This window comes from Embiotoca jacksoni, unplaced genomic scaffold (genome assembly GCF_022577435.1).
Source record: "Embiotoca jacksoni isolate LCO1_2020_lvr unplaced genomic scaffold, fEmbJac1.0.p SCAF_11, whole genome shotgun sequence".
Lineage (NCBI taxonomy): Eukaryota > Metazoa > Chordata > Actinopteri > Embiotocidae > Embiotoca > Embiotoca jacksoni.
The window spans coordinates 1,622,187-1,629,338 of record NW_027185241.1 but is presented as its reverse complement, the minus strand read 5'-3'; positions in this window follow the sequence as shown (position 1 = coordinate 1,629,338).

The window sequence follows — 7,152 nt, the reverse complement described above, 5'->3', positions numbered from 1 at the left end:
GATACTTAGAAATTATGTTTAAAAAGTACTTTAAATTAATTTGTGACGCAGATTCTTATAGGTATGTGAAGGATTCATGTTTTTATCTTTACAATAAAAGTGGTTACATGTAATGCTACCTTTGCTACCTTATTAACAAGGGATAGTAGTCTCTTTGACAGGTTTAATTTGTAGCCTGACAGCTTTCCAAAGAGATTTAATGAGGTCCAAGAGTTGAAGGGGACTTTTGATTGGATGTGTAATATAGAAAAGCAGGTCATCTGCATACAACAGTAGCTTGCGGGTAGTTCCAATCCTGTCAACACCCTGAATCAGCTTGTGAAATCTAATAGCGATGGCTAAGGGTTCAACTGCGATTTCATACAGATATGGAGACAAAATCCCTGATGGGTTCCAAAATGATTGCTAAACACAAGGGGGTTAAGTTTGGACCAACAAATTTTAACTCACAAAAAACACATCCCTACATGTCACTGCTCCTGGAAGTTCCCCTTACTTATTTATTTTTATTAAATCATAGCTAAACTGCTCCATAATCTTTCCATGCTTGTACCCCGTTGCTACAGCTGGAGAAGATCCCCAATCTGCACGTGGCAATCTACTAAGTAGACTATACCTTTGAGTGTCTGTTCAGAGTTTTTGTAGATTTATCACTGCCCTCGAGCATTGTCAAACTTCCCCTTTATGTCAACAACTATGCACTGGGCAATGGTCCCTGTAATAGTCACATGAAGGGTGTTAGTGTGTTGGATCCTGGCATCAAAAGCAGCCGTGTCCAGTTTAATGGAGGCTCCTTGATTTAATGACCATGTGACATTAGGCATGGGAGTACCCTGAGGTTATCCATGGTTGGGGCCAGACTGTGCGTCTGCCGATCTGGCCTTGTTTTCCCCCCTTCAGTCTCACCCCTTAATGCTCACATTGTGGGTCAGTATTCTCTCTCTGCGCCCCTCAGGGAAGCTCGGACACAAACTGATGATTAGGAGTACTAAAGCTTCCTGCGAGAGCTCTAGCAGATCAAAGAGCGGAGGATGGTGGGCAACTCCAATCCAAAGACCCAGCCTAATCACAGTTAAATTCGAGATAAGCCTCCAAATTTCACCATAGGCCAACAGCTGTAGACAATGTGATTTTCATTAAGGCTGATGGCACTGGGAAAATGTATTCTCTCTGAAACTCCACAGGGTTAAAAACCCAGACCACCCCATGAAACATTGGAGCTCACAGACTGCCAGTATCAGAGTGATATTTGCCAAAAAGCAGAATCAAAAGACCTACGAGCTCAGTGAGGTCTTGCAGGGCTGCACACAGCATCACCAACTGCCCCACTGGGACACATAATGGAAATCTCTCATTTCTGTACCCACATGTTTGAGCTGAACAAGTTGACTTAAAACGTTTGTTTGGGTGGGGACACATCTTTCAAGCGACTGAAAATTTGTTTCCCCGGGGCCACAAACTCATTAGCGACAAACAGACATTCACTCGATGGAATTAACTTCATACAAAGCTGTAAATTCAGATGGTGCTTTTAATAAATGGCTGTCTTCTAAAACTGAGCCCTCCCAAATTGAAGAGTAACACATTAAAGAATGACATGTCTGTCACCTTGGCTTTGATCCATGACTTGCGGTTTCATGGTCATGTGGACACTGGTTGAATTATAACCCAGAAATTGGCGCATATGCTGGTTGCCTGTTACTGTCCTTGTCAAAAAAAAAAAGCACTTTGGCACCTGGGTGCAAAGCCTTTGGCCTGGCAGCAAGCTGCTGCAATCCAACCTACTGCAGCAGTGTTTGGTGAACACATGGTCGATCCAAACAGTTGCAAGCTCCCATTCATTAAAATTTGAAGTTTATACCACATGTTTTAGATTATATTATAATGTTTACTTGCCATCTGTCATGTCATAAAAACGTTTGAGTAAGCAGATCTCTGCTACAAAAATGATCTGTTAAAGTTTAAATCAGCTACATGAAAGATCTACTGGTGTGAGTCTGATCATTGACAGACAGGAGCCACATCACTACAGCTCATGTCCCCACAAGGTAGGCCCACTTTGTCTCGTGTTTTGGGACAAGATAGGTGTTGACAAGCACCAGTTTATTCACATCCGACCACCTCGTTGTTCAAAAAGCTGAGCCCGCAACATAAGGTAAGAAGTAACCCACACATGTCCCCACAGGCTGAAACCCTTACATGGTAAAAAAGGTCCGTCTCCCGTTGAGGGACAAGCACAAAGGAAGACCAGACTTCCATCCCTAAGGGGACAATAGAGCCTCTCGCAGAGCCACTTAAGCTCCTCAACACCTCCACCAGGGGACAGGTGATGAGACCTCTGTCTTCCTGCTTGATGAGGATAAATCAGAGAGAACTACTGGACCAGAGAGACAGACACCGACCTCTTTCAGTGGACTTCATCCAAGGGTGAATTACAACAGGAAAAGTTGTTGGAGCATGACTCTTCTTAGACGAGTCTTTGTTTAGCTTGTTCACTGAGGGTGGGATTTAGGTTCAATCTGCAAAGCATCTCTCGCAGATGACCCTTGTGCCTGGTGCAGCTCTTTAGGTAGCATACAGGAGTCATTTATCACCAGGCAACAGAAATACATGTGGAAACCATTTTAATGTCACCTGGTTGCTCTGCTGCGGGAGTACAGTTAAGGTGGAAGTGGCCTGTATAGGATGTGTAGCCCTCTGTAATGTCACTAATTGGTAGTGTAGATGTAGCATGGGCGCAGGTTTATAGGCGGACATAGATTGCATTTTTTGCAGACAGAGGTGATTAGCCTCGATCAAAATCCACATCTGCTCCATGGCAGCTGTTTGACAGATTTTTTGGAGTGACTGCGTAGGCTGTTGGGAAACCTCTTACTTCTGCGAACAGAACCTTTGAAGTCTGCCTGGTTTCCAGTAAGCTCTCACTGTCCAGATTCATTCTCCATTAGGCTAGGGGGTCGAGTATTTTCAAATCTCAGGCAAAAGTAGGAACAGCATAACTACCCAAACATGGACTATTTCTAAAGGTCTATAGCCCAAAAAAAAGGGAAATATAAATTGCAAGATAATGTTCAGGGGTATTCCAACAAACCCTTTATACTTTTAACGGCTGCATTTGCAGAAGAGGAAAGACGGCAGGACTAATTAGATGCATTTAAAAGCTACGACCCAAATTACTTTAATTTTAATGCACCAACACACACTCAATTTTTATTTTGACTATCCCAAGAGGACTAATAGCAAGCGGCAAACAGCAGCGACGTCAACCATTGGTTTGTGACCTGCCCTTATGAGGCCTCGAGTTTGGAGTTTGGTTGTTGCGATCTTGCTAGTTCAAAACGGTTTGGAGCCAGAAGTGACCATATTTGGACGAGCTGGGGGGGAGCGAGCGGTGGATCTGACTTGATCTGATTGGAAAGCTGACAAAGCTACATCCCGCCAAACCACAGCGGAAACCTGACGGCATCACAGGGCTGTCAGTCAAACAGACACGGCTGCAAAAACACTGCTTTTTGAGGCCTATTTTCTAATTAGTGATTAGATTATTTTCAGATGGACCACCAGAAAACTACTAAGAAATTCTTTGGCTTAAATTAGTAGCATGGTAATAAATTCTGGGTGTAGTCAGAGAAATTTGTTAAATACAATACTTCTATTATCACACTACCACCATTGAAAGCTGTGTCATCAGGCATTTCTGGTTACACAAAGACAGTTACAAAAATAAACAAAACTTGTCACTCTTAGATTCCACAGTAACCAACACAAATTATAAAATTATGATATATTTTATGTATTTATTATGTTATTCTGTACTCTGTGTTTCACCTGACAATTTCCCCGTCAGCACAATAAAGCAACTGTTGAAACTTCAAGTTGACCTGCTGCTGCTAAGGTCAGTTGCTGATATTCAACTGTGATTTTGGGCAGAGCATTATTCTAATATCAGGAATTTTCATGCTCTTACGCCAAAAGCACAATGTCCTAATTTTTTGTCTTGTTCCAACAAACACCTCAACTTACACAGCGTTCAGTATTATTGCAGGTGGCAGCGCTGCCATCCAGACATGACAACCTCTCCAGTGCTGCAGCTGACCCACATACAAAAACTAATCCCCTACTTTCCAGTGTTTGTTTTCACAGAAAGCCTGAATGTGTTAGTTTGGGTTGTTTATGAGGAGACCATACTGGCTGACTGACCTCGAAGTCTCACTGCAGCATGCTTTTCTTAATGCCCATCAGGTCCTGGTATTATTTCACCCCAGGAAAGATGTTCTGCCAAAGGCTATGAGTCCCTGAGCCAACTGGAAATACCCAGAGAATGCCTCCTGAGATAAAATAGCTGATATTCTCTGTAGTTACACAAATATTGATCTTTAATATGATGAAATACTGCACACGCTGCAATCCTGCCATTCTCATTGTACACTTTGGACTCCCCGCATATTATGATTGTCTTCTTCGGCAAACATTACGATACAGCCCCGAGCTGTCCAGAGACATGTCAGCAGATGGCTGCAATCCACAACAAGGGGCTTCACACCTTGCCAGGCTTCGACCACAACCCAGACATCAGTCAGAGCAGCGGCATGTTGGAGCTTAAACCAAACAAGACCTCGTGTACGTCCAAACAACTGTGGCACTGGGTCAACAGTTCTGACATGTTCAAGACTTGGTGAACATCCTTCTCCCTTTTTCTTGTATATCTGTCCTTCTTCTGTGAGAAAGATTGCGAGCACTAAAGCAAAACAATGCGGGGGCATGGTGTTCCTCCACCAGATGTAAACTCCAAACAAAAGGCGTCGTAACTTGGAAGGAGAGTGGTGGGAAGAGGGGGGCAAAGGTCAGCAGAGAGGGTCAAATAAACAGAGGAGGATGCACCCATGTGAGCATTGTCAGGTCAACCAGCAGGTCTGGGCCTTAAGCCACTACAGGACAGAAAACAATCACGATGTAAAATGTTGTGGTGAATACAAGCGTATTGATCCACCTGTAGCACTGAAGTGTATTGAAATGTTGTCTCCTACAAATCATAGTCTTAAACTATCCTTAGCAAATTTGTTTTGTGGATGTTTAATGCTGAAAGAAGCTCACTATTTCCCTGCATTTCTACAGAGCTGAGGGAGAATTGATTTGGGGGGAAGATTTCTATGTTCATGCCTACAAGCTATCACAACAGTTAGCTGACCCATAATCAATATGACAATAATGACAGTGCAGATTGAACTATGTGTTTTTAACAAATCAAAGTCCTTTTAAGCCAAATCATTTTCCTCCAAAAAACAAATCCCACCTACTGCAACTCGGATTCTCAGTGAATGTAATCCAAGGCAGCAAATTCAGTTCATTGATAAGAAAAAAATAAAACTATATAAATATGTGTTGTGGGATGTAAGGGAGGATAATATGACAATTCAGAAACAGTTGCTACACAGCAATTTGCATAGAGGCTTAATTTTCACAGACAAAACCGAGAGGCTGAGAAGTTGTCTCAGCGAGAAACAATGATGTACATCCAGAATAAAATGTGGATCATAATCCATTGCATTTCACTCCATTCACAATCAAATTCATGAAGCATTTTAAGGGCTCCATCAAGTTTGAGTGATGTGAAGACAGGTTGAGGTGCCCCAGGTCCCTTATTGCTGAACCTACAGAAGACAAAGTGCTGCTACATCAATGGGTACCTCAGACAATTACCTCTGTGCCTCCAAATAGTCGCCACATGGCTCATGAGGCCGTCATCAGCCACAGAGATGCCAGCAAATGGGCCAAGATGGGCCAAGGCAGGAAGCTGGCCACAGTGCTGTTTCCTCCCTTTGAAGTGTCATTAATCCTCAGGCCTCTGTCTGTCTGTCTGTCTGTGTGTGTGTGTGTGCTTGTGTGGGCTTCTATCTTTGCGAGGACCAATTTGGGTTGGGACTGTGGGAGTGGAGACAAGAAATTTACCTAATAAAGTGTTATCCAGCCATATAGATGGTTTTGGTTTAATCCTGTTTAGAGATGTCCCTTTAAAGCCTATAGGCCTCAGAAAGTAACATCAATGTTTAACTAAATCATTAATTAATAAATAAATATTTATTTTTCTGTTAAAGTATGTGAAACTGTAACCATGTACTTAATGTTTGCCATTCCTGAATCTAAAATAGTGTTACGCAACACGTAAGGGTACAAAGTCCATGAAAAAGTTTGACAATCTCACTTTTAATACCTCCACGATTTTTCGTGGCTATCCAGTTTCCTCCATGTTAGATGACACGTGTAAACAGACAAGGGTCCTGAGGGAACTGGATCAGAGCTGGCTTATGGGAAGATGCTGAGGTATTTGAATAAGAAGATGTAAAACAGTATTTAAACTGGACATGGCTCTGCTCATCAATCCCCTAAAATGTGCCAGAAGATATACTTGAAGAGTCTTGATCCATACGGTTTGTGAGAAACCTTTATGAGCTATGTCACACAGATATGAGGTTTTTACAGAATGTAATCTGTAATATAAACTAAGGAAGACATTTCCTAAGAAATATTGGAGCACACTGCAAAATATTCCATTTTACTGAGTTTTTAGATAGATAGATAGATAGATAGATAGATAGATAGATAGATAGATAGATAGATAGATAGATAGATAGATAGATAGATAGATAGATAGATAGATAGATAGATAGATAGATAGATAGATAGATAGATAGATAGATAGTTACTTTATTAATCCCACAAAGGGAAAAAATTTTCGCTACAACAGCATTATAGGTACAGGAAGGACAAACTGTGGTCTGCCTGTCAGGTAGTCAGTGATCCAGGAGACGGTGGACGTGTCCACCCCCACCACCTGTAGCTTCTCACTCAGTAGCAGTGGTTGGATGGTGTTGAATGCACTGGAGAAATCAAAGAAAGTGATTCTCACAGAGCCACCGGTTCCATCCAGGTGCGACTGAGCTCGTTGCAGCAGGTAGATGAGGGCATCGTCCACTCCCACATGAGGCTGGTACGCAAATGGCAGCGGGTCCAGTGAAGATTTCACCAGCGCTCTGAGGTGAGCCAAGACCAGCCTCTCCAGCACCTTCATCACATGAGATGTGAGGGCAACCGGTCGGTAGTCGTTGAGGCCAGATGGAGTCGTCTTCTTCGGAACCGGAACCAGGCACGACG